Source organism: Rousettus aegyptiacus, unplaced genomic scaffold (assembly GCF_014176215.1).
Source record: "Rousettus aegyptiacus isolate mRouAeg1 unplaced genomic scaffold, mRouAeg1.p scaffold_m13_p_12, whole genome shotgun sequence".
In the NCBI taxonomy this organism is placed as follows: domain Eukaryota; kingdom Metazoa; phylum Chordata; class Mammalia; order Chiroptera; family Pteropodidae; genus Rousettus; species Rousettus aegyptiacus.
In genome coordinates, this window is record NW_023416287.1 from 49,400,923 (window position 1) to 49,415,566 (window position 14,644).

General features: G+C 37.3%; 1 protein-coding gene across 7 annotated transcripts in view; it reads right to left on the reverse strand.

Annotated features, from left to right (window-relative positions):
- PTPRM (protein tyrosine phosphatase receptor type M) overlaps positions 1 to 14,644 on the reverse strand; it is a 691,775-nt gene that overhangs the window by 194,326 nt on the left and 482,805 nt on the right. The gene's annotated exons all lie outside the window — the stretch shown is intronic.

The window sequence follows — 14,644 nt, forward strand, 5'->3', positions numbered from 1 at the left end:
TCTCAAAATGACATATGAAAATTTCATTCTGAAGAGACATATTTTTCTTTGAAAAATCTCCTAGTTCAAACCCGAAGTCAATCATCTGATAATACTGTTGAAAATAGGAATATAGCAAAAGTGTGTCTAGTGAAATTATAGAAATGTTCAGAGGATTAAAACTGGACAATAATAATAAAACAGAAAAACCTCAGCCCCTATTATCCACCTCTAGATTTAAACAATTTCAATGGAGAATCAAAAGGACCCCAGAATAGATACAAGCTTCAGTTCTAAATGAGCACAGGACATAGATGCAAACACATTTATGTGAAACCTGCCACGTTTTCTCCTGGCTGTGATTCTCTTTCACTAACGTCCCAACATGTTTCCCCTCACAGAGGTCTAAGCTGTTTACAAAGCAACGTTTCCTCATTTCTCATAGTCCCACATCCATGGCAGACCAGTGGCATCTGGTTCAATATTTCATTAAATCCTCCTGAAAACTAACAGTTCAATCTATTAGAAAACTACAGCCCCTAAGCAACATAAATTACCTAGCAGGCTGTGGTTGTAGCACGCCGCACAGCCCATTTACTGTGGAGACATTTATAGCTGTAGACTTTCTCCACTTTCTGGATGCAAGAAGCATAACCTTTCTAAGCCTCCGTCAGACAGTAAATATGAAACTTAAAAAGAAAATTCTTAGCAAGAAAAGGTTACTTAGGTCGAGAATGAATGATTTTTGTGTTTTGCCTTAATTATCCAGGAATTTAATGTAGAATCTTTTCTTGGGAATATGAGGGTTTTTTGCCACTCCTGTTGCCTGAGGACTTTCCATTCCTCTTGTCACCCTCAGTAAAATGACTGAAGAGCATTCACATGATGGTCCCATCGGAAGGCTCTGCTCAACAGAAAATTTAGAACTAATTTATTTTGGCTGCAGGGCATCTTCAAGTTATGTGGCTCAGAAGTTTGTAACAACAGTTTCATTCTGGACTAGTTTTGACAATCAGTGGTCAGTCCACACAACCTTCAAATGTAGTTGTCACTTTAAAAGTGATAAAACTTGGACACCTTTGATGGCTATTAGGAGGGACAGAGAGGCCTTCTCCTCCAGTTACAATAAAAAGGCCAGAGGAGACAGAAAGTGCCTGGACTGTCCCAGAGATTGATTCTACAGGAAAATTCCTGTAATTTGTTCCTTTACCGATTTCTCCTCTTACCCCGGGGCATGAGCCTGAACTTTTATTTGTAATACTAAACAGAAAGGTAGTCAAGTCTTTGCACATTACTTTTAAGGGCCCCAAACAAGGAAGCATATAGATTAAAGACTGCCAGGTGTAATTTTGAGGGCTGCTTTTTTTTCTCTTTTGAGGGAGTTTAATGTTAAGTGTTTGTTGCACAGAGAAAACAGTAAAATGAAGCTTTAATAACAACGAATGCTCAGCTCATTTACAAATTTACTGCTTGGTAGTTTGAGGGAGCAAAGACTGTAACTGACTGTAATTGTGCGGTTGGCACAGCAATCAATCACATCACACCGGGGCCTTTTCAGGCTGAGCACTTTTTCCAGGCATCTGGAGACTGTCACAGATTAAAAATTCTTGCTTAGTGGAACTCACCTACCTGCACTAGAAAAATACAGACGTTCTCAAATTAATTGTGTGGTCTTTGCATTGTCAGGGACTTGTCATGAAATTAGCATAGCTGACATCATTGAGTTAAGCAGCCACCAGAAAAGTCACATTAAAGCAATCAGTGCAGAAATTGCAAATTGGGATTTGCAGCTGTGGGCTCCCCTTCCCCCACCAAAGCATTTAACTTATCTGGGCTTCTGTTTTTTCATAAAATGAGAAGTTAGGAATAGATGAACTCGAAGGCTCCTTGCAGCTCTTGAAATTCTATGCATCATTTAGTCTGAACAATCTTGTGCATTAAATGCATTCCAAATGATAGGAGTGTAAAGTGAATACTTGCATACTAAATTATATTTCTAAATTACTCAGACCGTTGTTTCAGGAATAAGTACTTACAGAAAACAAAAAATGGACCCAATTTATAAAACAAAACAAAACATTTACTGAATTAATATCCATTCAGCCTATATATTATATATGCTTTGCAGGAAAAAAGAGACACATTAGCAATCAACATGTAATTCCTCAAGACTAAATAAAAGTATGCACACATACCCCATTTAATTCCTGCATCGGGTGAAATTGTTACCAGTCCTATGAATTATATGGAATCTAATGATAGTTATAGGTTAGACAGCTAACTTTTTTTTCTTCCTTGTTGTTGATAATGTTTTTATGTCTGCTATCTGGAAAATCACTGCTATCTGGAAAAGTTACATGAAGGAACACTTTATCAAGTATTCAGAGAATACACTCAGCAGGGGAGGAAGTAGTTGTAAATAATTTATTATTTTTACTCTTCCTTACCCCCTAAAAAACAAACAAAAAGCTTTTCTTATTAATTTGATAAACAATATCTGTCTTATTCAACATGATATTTTTGGAGACATAACTTTTGGGGCAGCCACTGCTAACATGTCATACACCGCAATAAGACTTTCTAAACTTTTTTAGGGGGAGGGGAAAGAAAATAATGAACATAAAATGGTAGGAGAAAATAGGGCTCTTGTCTTGTGTTTCTCACTGTGATATACCAGTGACATTTATCTTCTTTAGTCTTTATTTTCCTTCATAATATTTCTTTAAGGAAATGATCTCTAAAGGGATTGATATGATATTTATAGAGAAATTTAATTCAAAAGTCAAGCAGGGATGCAATATAGTTTATTTAACTTCTTCCATTGAGTCTAGGCAGAGCTTATGTATATATCAGAGTGAATCTGAATTATGGGGGAGCAAATGTTCCCATTTATAAACTATCTTTGGTGACAAGGGTCTGTGTTATAGCAGGGTCAAATGCAAAACTGTAAGGACCTAGGAAGTGGAATTCCAATGCAATGATATTAGTCATTATGTAGATTTACATTGGTTAAATCCTGCTCCATGATAGTTTAATACTAGAGGAGTAAGTGATCTATAAATGAGCTTTGTTGCACAAAATTCTGCACTTTTCCCCTATATAAATAAGTTGTGATTATCTACCATTTTATCTGGATCTTTTTTCTCCTGGCTTAACACAAATAATTGAGTGTTGATGTGTTGATTCTACATATAGAGAATTTTAGAAAATGTTTTTTTTAAGAAAAATGAATATAGAACTAACTTTTCTCACTAAAAAAGTCTGCAAATTACCAAATTGAGCAAATTTTCTAGTGAGAGAGAGAAAAAATTACAACCAAGAGTACTGCGGGTATTAACTGTAGTTTATGCATTTATTTTTGCTAGGTTTAATTTTTTGTGAGCATAATTTACAGTGTCTTTTGTAAGAATTACAAAAGGTGTTATGAAGACTTTACCATAGTTTCCTGCTGCTTAGTCTTGGCTATAAGGCAGTCTGAGGCTGCCAGATTTAATGTGAAAAGCAAATAAATGGTTTGTCATAAAACTGAAATTAGATGTGATCAAAAATTAAAGTACGTTTTGTCAAATTCACTTAAAAGTATTTAATAGTTCTCAGGAAATACCCTCCAGACTAAGATTCATACTGTAAAATAATGTTGAAATTGATATACATATATATAAAAGCATACACATGCCAGTAAACATTTTTAGCTGAGTGCTAGAAACATGCTCAGTGCTGTCCAGAGCTGAGAAGCTGAGATCATTTCCTGCCTAGCAGAAGATAATAAGAATGGGAAATATTTATGACTGGGAATAAGCAAGCAAGGGCAGAAAGCTGGTATGAAAATAAGTCTAGGTCCCTAATGCCAGCCCAAATGGCAAGGTATAAGTCATTTTAAAGGCTTAACATCTCATTTCCTCATATCACTGAAAGGTAATATTTATTTCAGTATCAGATGCCACACTATTTCAGCAGAGAAAAAATTAAGAGCTGCTGAATCACATTCCTCTTATTCAACTTTCTATTTATTAGAATCACATGCCAACCCTGTGTTTCTGAAGGAAAGGTTCACAAGCCCACATTGAAAGCCTGTATCTGGCTTGCCAAAGTTCAAAACCTCACACTGCATGCCATCTTTTCACTCAAGACATGGGACTCCTAGCCTTTGAACTGCAGATGCTCCCACCAACACAAGCAAGCGACTCATTATTCTCATAGGCACAGCAGTGATGAAACAGAGTGTGAGTGTGCTTCATCCAAAGACTGGCAGCCTTACATTCTCTTCTCAGAATCTAACAAGTAAGTGTGTAAGAAATGAGAAGAACACAGCTGGAGTTTCAAGTTCCAGTCTTTTCTATGGACTGGAATTGTGAACTTCCGAGTCACAAAGGTAAGTTTAGCTGATTACGGCAGTGCTGAGAAGCAGTGAGCCTGGCCTTCTTAGACGGGGCAGTGCACACACAGCAACTGGCTTTGTTTGTTGGAGACACGAGCCTAATAACATACGGTGCTGGAAGTGGGGAAGCAGCCAGAATTTCCATATCAAGGAGTCCCTGTATTTGGGTGACGGGGCTGCCGAACCAACTTGGCTTTTTACAATGTGTGCACCTAGGGGGTTTGAAAATGATTTATACATTAAGGTGACCATCCATTTGTGGTATATTTAAAGCCTCCGAGATGCTTGATTTGTCAAAGGCTTCTAAAGGAGTTCAAGTTACCCAGGATCCTCTCTGCTTCCTGCCTTAAGTGACCAGAGCTGATGCTCAGAGGCAGCTTCCAGACTGCCCGCCTGCCTTGGCAGGGTCCTCTTTCACACAGAGTTTGATTTTCTACTTTCACGAAATGCGTGATGTGAGGAATAGGGGAATGTTGGGTACAATATAGGTCATGGGATTTTATCTTGGCTTCTTTCCAGCTCAATGGGTAGATATTGTGTCCATCTTTTTCTATTTCTATTCCATTTCAATGTAAGAACCATAACGGTTCAGAATGGCACCTCTGGAGATACATGGGCTGGCTTGACCTCGGATCTGTGGCTTATTGCCTGTGCAACTTAAATGACCTACTTTCCTGTCTCAGCTTCCTTGACTGTAAAAACAAGGTCTCAGTACATATGCCACAGAATTGTTACAGGCCTAACTACGATAATGCTCATAAAAAACTTATAGCAGTGCTTAGTATGAAGCAAAAACTTAATATACAGGCTATCATCATCATCGTCATCACTATTAAAAAATAACAATATAAATGAAAAGACTAGAAGAGTCTACTTATGTTCATTCATGAATGTGTTATTAGTAATTTAGATTATTCAAGGTAAATCTTGCTTTTATCCTCTTTTGAGTCATTATCATCTCTTTCGTTTAATAAACTTGTTTGGGCTGTATAAGAAACTTCTTATAGATGTCATACATAATAAATAAAAACACATAGGGAAATGGAGAAGAATTCCATTTATGGGGTACTGTCTTCTTCATGGTGACTCCAATTACAAAGAGAAGGCCACAGTTCAGGAAAAGGGGTTTTGCAAGAAGGGAGCAAGAATAAGGCTTGTTCCTCGCCTCAGTAATGATGCGAGACAAATAGTTTAGAGTCAGTCAAGCCTCCTTTAGAAGCTGCGGGGAAGAGCACAAGAGGCTCACACACAGTAAGACCTACTGTTTATTTAATCATTTATTCAATGAGCCACAACCACTTATGTGGTCTGGGTTAGGAGTGCGAGAGACACAGATGACTAAGCCACGGCTCCTGCCCGCGGAACGTTTTCAGTCAGTTCAGAGCCATACAAGTCTGCTCTGTATGGAAAGGCTGCTTAGGAACAGGCAATCCAGAGAACAATTCAGGATCCACTACCTGAAGTGTCATTTAACTGGAAGAAACCAAAACCCCAAGTTTTACATAGCACGTACTGAATTTATTTTTTAATATCAAACCCATAAGACTGAAGCTGCACACATTCCAAGGCCTGCATGTGGGGAGCTACATGGATTTCATTCGAAGTACTGTGAGCTTCTAGAATGCTGGACACATTCATATTCTTTTTGCAGATGATCTGTGCCATAGTCACTGTGACTAGTAAAGAAAATAAGAAATTGACAGCTGTGAAAGCCATCAGCCTCACGATATCTACATTTCACTCTCTGGTGTCTAAAAATATTACAGCAGAACATGTTATTTTCTTCACTTCTGATTGAAATAATCAGCGCATCACCAGTAATCTGAGCACAAGTGTTTTGTGGGTTCCAGGTTGATGGCCATCCTGCCTTGCTTCAGGGGTATTATGGGAACAATTCAGGGGGTAACTTTTCGGACGCCGTCTGGTTTTTGCTCTATCACCACTGTCAGTGATAATGCTGGAATACTTCAGGCTGCAAGCTTCAAATGTGGCCTCATGTATTTCTGTGGCCCTCTTAGCCTCAAGCCAACATGTCCCAAACTCATCAATTCTCCTTTGTTGTGAGCTGGACAAAGCAACTCTCCCAGCCAGTGGAGGCCAAATAGTCCAAAAGGTAGCCGCTCCATTACTACATGAGTCTACAGTTACCACAGGCTGCTCTAGTGCTCTGAGGCTGCCCATGGATTACAATGGTAAGTGTAGTAACGAGCATTCAAAACTTATTGAAACATCATCTGCTCTACAAATACTAACACATTTTAAAAAATGGTGGTAAAATATACGAAGACAAGATTTACTCAACTATTTTTAGGCATACAGTTCAGCGGCATTACATACATTTGCATTCTTGTGCAACCATCACCATCATGCATCTCCAGAACTTTTTCATCTTGCCAAACTCTGTATGCATTAAACACTAACTCCCCATTCCACCCTTCCTCAGCCCCTGCCATCCACCATTAGACTTTCTATATGCATGGATATGACTTTTCTGGGTCTCCCGTACATGTGGAAGAATAAAGTATTTGTTCTTCTGTGACTGACTTATTTCACTTAGCATAATGGCCTTTAGGTTCATCCATGTTGTAGCATGTGTCAGAATTTCCTTCATTTTTAAGGGTCAGTTATAGTCCATTGTAAGAATTACCCAATTTTGTTTATCCATTCCTCCATCAATGAACATTTGGGTTGTTTCCACCATTTGGTTATTGTGAACAATGCTACGAACATTTGTATAAAAGTATTTCTCTAAGATGTTGCTTTCAATTCTTTTGGGTAAATATGTAGAAAGATGTTTTTGTAAATAAAAACAGTAGTGCTGCACTTCTGGGTCTCAGTTTAGTATGTTTTTAATTTCCTGCACACCTAAAAAAGGGATTGTACATTGCTAGAAACATAAGTTTAACAGATTGTGTTTGTCAAATCACAAAAATTACCTAAGTAGGAGATTTCTTGGCTAATGCAGCCATCTCCAGTGGGCTCCTGAAGTCATCATAATAAATAACATTTTAGAATCCGAAAATTTACTCTAATTTGTTTTTTTTATATTCTACTTAGTTTTGCTCTGAATTTTTGGCTGTTTCATTTACCGTAGTTTAGCTTGACTTACTTGTTTAGAGCTCCTATTTGTTTTAAGTTCTTTACATATCACCACTAAAATTAGGAGTGTGACATCTGAAAGAGAAATAATTGCTGAGTGCCCTCAACCTAAACTAAAAAACCCTGAAACTAATGCAGTGGTCAGAATAGTAATTAAAAGACATTTTGAGAATTCAAAATTTCATAAGGCATAGAACACACAGTATTAAAATAATTGTTGGTAATGTCCTTTAACTCTCTGTGTTAGGAAAAGAACCTGAACATCAGTGAAGAGCGTTGCATTGCACATAATCAGATCTATAATGGTGACCTTTGAAACTGTGAATTTGTTAATCACACTCATTAATCAACTACATTCTTCCTAGAGTCACTTTCTCCCTTCGCATAACGAATTACCATTTCACTTAATGACATAACTTCACTTAAATTTTGTTGCCATTGTTAGTCTTTATATCAGTGTCGATCATAAAGGTAAAACAGTACACAAAATAAGAATCATTTATTTATGTTCCATTCTTTTGTTAAAGTATTGGCGGTCTTCCCTTGTGAGTAATCACTAGCAACCTGGGTATCACCTGTGGCTGCCAGAGGGGTGACAGAGCCTGAACCTCATACACTGATGAGTATGTAGCTACTTGAGGAGACATCCACTATGCTAGACTTACTCTAGCGTTAAGCAAGGTTTACAGAATCAAGCTAGTACTTTGAAATTTCAGGTTGAAAAAACACAATTTTAGAATTTAGGGGGCAGTTTTGGGACAAGAGTTAAAAGCTGTTTAGAGATCCAAATGGATAGTCATTGAAGTACAGGCACCAGCATAACGATTAGGACAGCGGAAGATTAAATTGCTCTTGAATGAAAGCTCTTGTGGAACTAGGGTACCTGGGCCACTTCCTGCCAAGGAATGAAAGTGGGCTGGCCTGGCCCTGGGGAGAGAGCTGTGGAATGGTGGGGACATGGCTCTCAGGCTTTGGCAGGCTACTAGAAAGGTGCTAGATGCCACAGAGGGTGTCAGGGCTGTGGTGTCTGGTCTGTTGGGTGTGCTATCAGCTTCAATATTTACTGCAGCAAAGGCAGCAGAACATTCTCATAACTGCTGCCTGATGTCAAGACCACGCAGGGCCACCAGGCCATCGATCAAACACTGGGGCAGCTCAAAAATTTGAATTCTCTTTCATAAAGACAGGCCATAAACGTGTGTGTGTTGAGGTGAAAGCTGAAGGATCTATAGGGAAATACACTATCTTCTTATTCTTGGATTACAGCAGATTGATAAATCTTACTCCTTTTTAAACCTGGCATAAGAAAATCAATAGCCGCAGTAATAGCAAAGAGCCTGTTCTCACACACTGCCCAGGATTCCCGACTATGTCACCTGGGCTGGGCTAGGCAGCAGAACCCATAGCACTCAATGCTTAACGTGGTCAGCTGGGCACAATCCATCAGGAGTGCACCTTAGGAAGGAAGGCCACGCCGATACAGGTCAGCGTCCCTCCTGGAACCCGAGCACAAAGATGAGCATTGCCAGATGAGCATTGTACTCTCTCCTACACTGGGGGTACTGTTTTATAAGGACATAAAGAGGATTAATGTGAACAGAATTTTAAAAAGTTAATGTTAATCTTATGAGTGAAAGCATTGTAATAGATATTACTATCTGTGGCTCATCTCGAGTCCAGAGATCCCCCAACTTGGACTGGAGAGATATTCAGGAGTCAGTAGCAATTGTTAGTATAGAAAGTGGGGGTGGGCTCTAGTTATAAACTGGACACACACAATCTGAACCACCTGGCAACCTCGCCAACAAGATAAGTGAAGCTTAAGTTATGTATTTCCAAAGAGGAACCACTATTCACAAAATACTACACTGTAGTCCAGTTTTGCTATCTGACGACATCATAGGTACTAATAAGCACATGGCTAGAGAGGAATCTTGGGCAAGGGAAGAATCAATTGTCTTTTTTTTTTTTTTTTCTGGTATTAAGCAATACCTATAGCCAGAAACTTGGTGACAAAAGAATATGAAAATGTCATCATTTATATGTCTCCTGCTTAGTTTACCTTAAACTAGAATTGGAAATTACAAACTGGTTTCTAGATACTGATTTTATATGGTCAACACAGTTCTTAAAAATTGATTAGTTGCCAATTAAAAAAAATCCTTGCTTCCCTTTGGGGGGCTGTGGGGCAGGGACAGGAAAATTTGTAACACTGGAGTACATCTCACTAAACTTGAACAACAGATGACTTTTCAAGATAGGCTCTTCACCGGGGCTTCACCTTTCCTTGGCTGGATCATCTTCACTCATCTGATAGAGAGTTCTGATTATGACTCTTAAGATTAATTTTAGGATCAGAACTCTGATATAACTATATAGCTTGACAAGTTATAAAAGAAGTATCTTGACTATTTTGACAACAAAACTGTATAATCAAAGGTAAAAATCATAATGAAGCAATTCTCACTGAAGATATCCTGATGCACCTTCAGGTGTCCCCTTAGTGAGCAATACCACTCCCAGATGATAGCCACTGACATAAAGAATTTCAGTTAATGCTGTGTCACCACTACATTTTCAAGATCATAACATATTTCAGAGATTTCCCTCTCTTCCCTTTGGTTAAGGTAAGACCACATCTAAGAATTAGGCATTAATAGCTGATGTTCCTTTTGAAGAATAGCCAGTTTCTACAACGACTGACTATTGACTCCAAACCCAGAACCCACAGGCTTTTAGGCAAAACGGTTAAAAAGATAAAGGACATTTTGATAGCTCCCAATAACTACACATTTATACTAAAGCTGTTCAGTATGTGCCTTTTTCCTAATTTTGTTTATATTAATGTTTTCCTTATAACAACAGGAGGGTGAATCAATGTTTATCATAAATTCTTATCAAACACACACTTGAAAAGGAACAACTCCACGCAAGAATGCAAAGGTGGAAGGGCTGCCTGGAAATGAGAAGACCTGGAGGAATTACAAAGAGGCCTGGCACAGCTAGACAACAGCCCAAACATTTCCATCGTAAACCCACTGAATGGAAGACTTGTAAAACTGGATATTTTAATTTATTTAGGAGCAATGCTCATAGCATAAAGAAAAATTCATCCGGAGGCTGCTTATTCACTTTTTGAATATAACAATTTCTATCTAAATTGATGTTGCTTGTAACAGAGTACACTATTTATATATAAAAAAATCTCAAAGGTATTTTAAAAATAAATGATAATTTAAGTAGATAATATTTACGAGCATATTTTCCTTTTAATTAAGCTGAATCTGAATTTAAATATATCTCTACCCATTTAAACTATTTTAATATATCAAGTTAAAAGACTAAAAAATTCAAACTTTTAAAAATTGTACTACTTGAAACAGAATCTGTCCACAAGTTTGCCTACACTTCAGGAAACAAATTAATGAAGTATCTTATGATATTCCAAAATTTATATCCCTCCAAATAAATAAAAAGCCAAAGCGATTCAAAGTTCAGTGTTGCATTGAAGGGCTTGCAGTAAAGAAGTGCTTTTTTGTCTTTAATTATTAAATATACTACATGTCTACTATGGGCAAAGCACTGTGCTAGGTGTGAAAGTGGGGTATCAAAGACGATTGAAAAGCATCATATCACAGCCCTTAACACGCTTATATTTAATAGGAAAGACAGATGGTTACTCAAATAATTCATGAGCCCGAAAGCAAGAAGAGTGTGCTATGAGGGCTGTAATGAGGGGGCAAGTAAGGAAAGCACCCAATTTCTGGGTCCAAATGGGAATTCTGGTATTCAGGCAGGTGCTGCTTCAAGCCATGTTAGGAACATAATTAACTTCAGAGAGTTGTGCTCAAGCCTGTGCTGGGCGGGAAAGCTTTCTTTGATAGGATAACCTGGATTAAGTTTTTTGTCAATTTTTTGTTTTCTGTTGTTTTTACAAACAAATAGAAGTATGTTGAATTTAATAAATGAATCAATTTTTACTTGTTTCAGTAAAACCCACAAAAATAGCATTACTGTAGCTCCACCACAGCAGTGCCAATAAGGAGACAGTATACATGAAACAACAACTATTTCTAGTAGATCTAGTAAAGCATCTTGAGATTTGCCAAACAAACAAACAAACAAACAAGGCGTTCCTCCCCTAGTTAACACATTAGCTCCTGTCTATCCTAGTTAAAATTCACTTTATGTGATTTTCTATAAATAATGAACTTAAGTGAAAGATTCAAGATATAATTTCTTTCTTTATTAAAAAACATTTTAGATACACATCAGGAGAGGAATCATGGACCTAACCCAAATAAGTCAGGAATGCCATGGCCATGCCCACTCAGAAAAATTGGGGGCTTAGAGGGAAGTAAGCCCCCAAGCGTAGTAGAAGACTTTGGTTTTCTTCTCTGTAGAGAATGTTTTCCCATATTCCTGCCATCCTTTGCCGGAGCAGGAGCCTCTGCATAAGGAATCTTGCTGGGTGTGTTTGGCCAAAGAGTAGTTCTCCCTCGTGCTTTCCATTACAGCACCTTCACCAAGGCTTGGTCTCAAGGGACGGGGACAGTGAGTTGTCTTATTCCAGGTAGTTGTGTTCTTAGCTATTCTCATAATTACAGACCCCATGGTCTCCATGGGCAAGGAATGGTGTACTCCCTCTAAAGGAGAAGCAGCAACTTGTTCTTGCTCTTCTGACTATGGGAACAAAGACTGAGGCATGCATGCAATGGATACTGAAACGAGAGTCGGCTACAGCTCACCTATTAAAGTAGTGTGTTATGCATATTAATGATATAGTTAGTATTTATTGGGGCTGGTACTTTCAAGGTAATAACTAGTTTTCTTCTCTTAATACTCTTTTGGAGTAAATACTATTATTTTGCCCTTGATATATGTGGGGAAAATGCGGCACACAAACCTAACTACTTTGCCCAAGGTCACATAGCTAGTAAGCCACAGAGTCAAGGTGTACATGCAGGCAGTTTTCTCTAGCATCCCCTCTGACCTCCATGGCTCCCAGACTCTGGCTTTCACCTCTGAGGAGGAAGCAAAACGAAAGCTCCCTTGCTTCACAGCTTGCTATAAAACTTCACTAAGTCCTCTCACTCACTAAACCAGACAAAGATATGGCAGCCTCACAATTGTGAGTTATCTGAAGTAAATTTATGATTCAAAGAATACAGACAATACACATATTCGGGATTTTAAAAATGCTTCTGTAAAACAAGACATGGGAAAAGCTTTTATTTAGCTTATTCTCCAATGATAGCTCAAAAAGAAAATGCTGGCAGAGTTTCAAATGTTTGTAGACGTACAGCAACAGTCAGCTGAAACAAGCTGATGACGGGTGTTTCCCACTAATGATTACAAAGAGTATCTGAAGTTTACAGAGCAAGAGGTAGGAACCTCTGATTTTTACTGATGTGATCAGTGTAGTGGAATGGTTAACAATCAGACACACTTGAATTTATCCTGGGCTCTGCATATAATATCTATTTTACCTTGAACTTCCCCACTTCTAATAACAGCCCTTAAGCTATTACTTACCAAGCATCAACTATGTACATGAGTCATCTCATTTAAGTTTCATGCTTCCTCTATGGAGTACACATTATTATCACATTTCACATTTGCAAACTGAGTTCAGTGAGGTTAAGTAACTCATCTAAATTTATGTTGCTACCAAGCAGGAGCTGGGATTCGAACCAGGTTTGTAAGATTCTAAAGCCCAAGTGGCTGCTCCTTCTCATTCTCTGAACTTTTCCTCCTATAAAATAATAATAAAAAAATATTCGTACCTATGTTCCCCGCGCTCCTTTTTAAAATAAAATATCGCTATAAAGATTTCCCAAAGAACCCCCATAGAACATAATTAAACCATTAAGTTGGGTCCATAAATAGTGGCTCATATAGGAGCTATCAGGGTAATCGTAAGAAGTTCAGGTTAGAGGAGGCCTTAAAAAGATCATTTAATTTAACTACAACAAGCCCACTCAGTTATCATCTAGAAAACTGAAGGACATTAGTTAGTTGATAGATGAGGATGACATAGCTATATCTATTTGTGTACACAGATATCTTGTTTTATACATGCCAAAGCATGTGCTAGAGTAGAAAAGCCTCAACATCTGGGTATTATTCAAATGACTGCATATTAAATATACATATTCTAAATAATAATCATAAGAAAGGGCTACATATGACTTTCTCAATGTAGTTTCCTAAACTATGATTTTGAAATGGGACAGTGAATAAAAGTTTTAAAAACATTTTCCACATACAACTCACATTTAGCTATTGTAGAAAAAAAATCCTATTTCATAGGTATGGCAGGAGAACTATAGTTAATGTCAACTTGCCTCCAGCCACATGTTATAGGCACCTCTTTGAAAATAGGGCTTTCATCACATTTTCTCTCTTATCCTTTTTGATGTCTTCAGAAACGCTTCTTATATTTACTGAGATTTTTTTTCTTTTTGGTGGTACCAATGTTGTTTAAATATAATAGAATGGGTGTTAAATATTTAATGACATATGCTGCATTTGCAAGATGTACATCTGTTAAAATACTTTATGGAGAGGAGACAGAGGTATAGCAGCACTTCAGAATTAAAACAGTTATATTTACCTACGACAAATGTTCATGTAGCTGAATACCTAACATTTGTTATTTGACCAAGAAAGCATATCTCTTTAATTATTTCTATAACCACAACTTCTGTAATTTCTGTTTACCACAATGGTTGAGAAAGGAATATTACTGTAATTAATACAAATGTTCTCAAATTTCTAAAAGATCTATAGCAATTTTAGAAACAATAGTAAATATAATTAATCAGAATAAAATTGATGGTGCTTGCATGCTAAATTCTGTCAAACATGTTATTGAGATAAATTATTCCTTATGAAAAATGTTGAAAATGTAGGTATTTTTATTTATATAAATATATTTAATTATACATTGATGAAATGCAATAAAAATTAGGTATCTCCTACTCAACTTATTTTATAATAATTTTGAGAGTATATTGTCCTGTGGCTCTATGTGAAACTTTTATTTTATAGATATTCACCTTACACCCTTTCTTAACACTTGTTGCATCAAAACATTGCACGCTCAAAAGAACACGTGTTTTTGGAAAAGAGAAAATAATAAGAAATTGCTTTGCTTAGAGAATAAAATAAAAATAAATGTAAAGG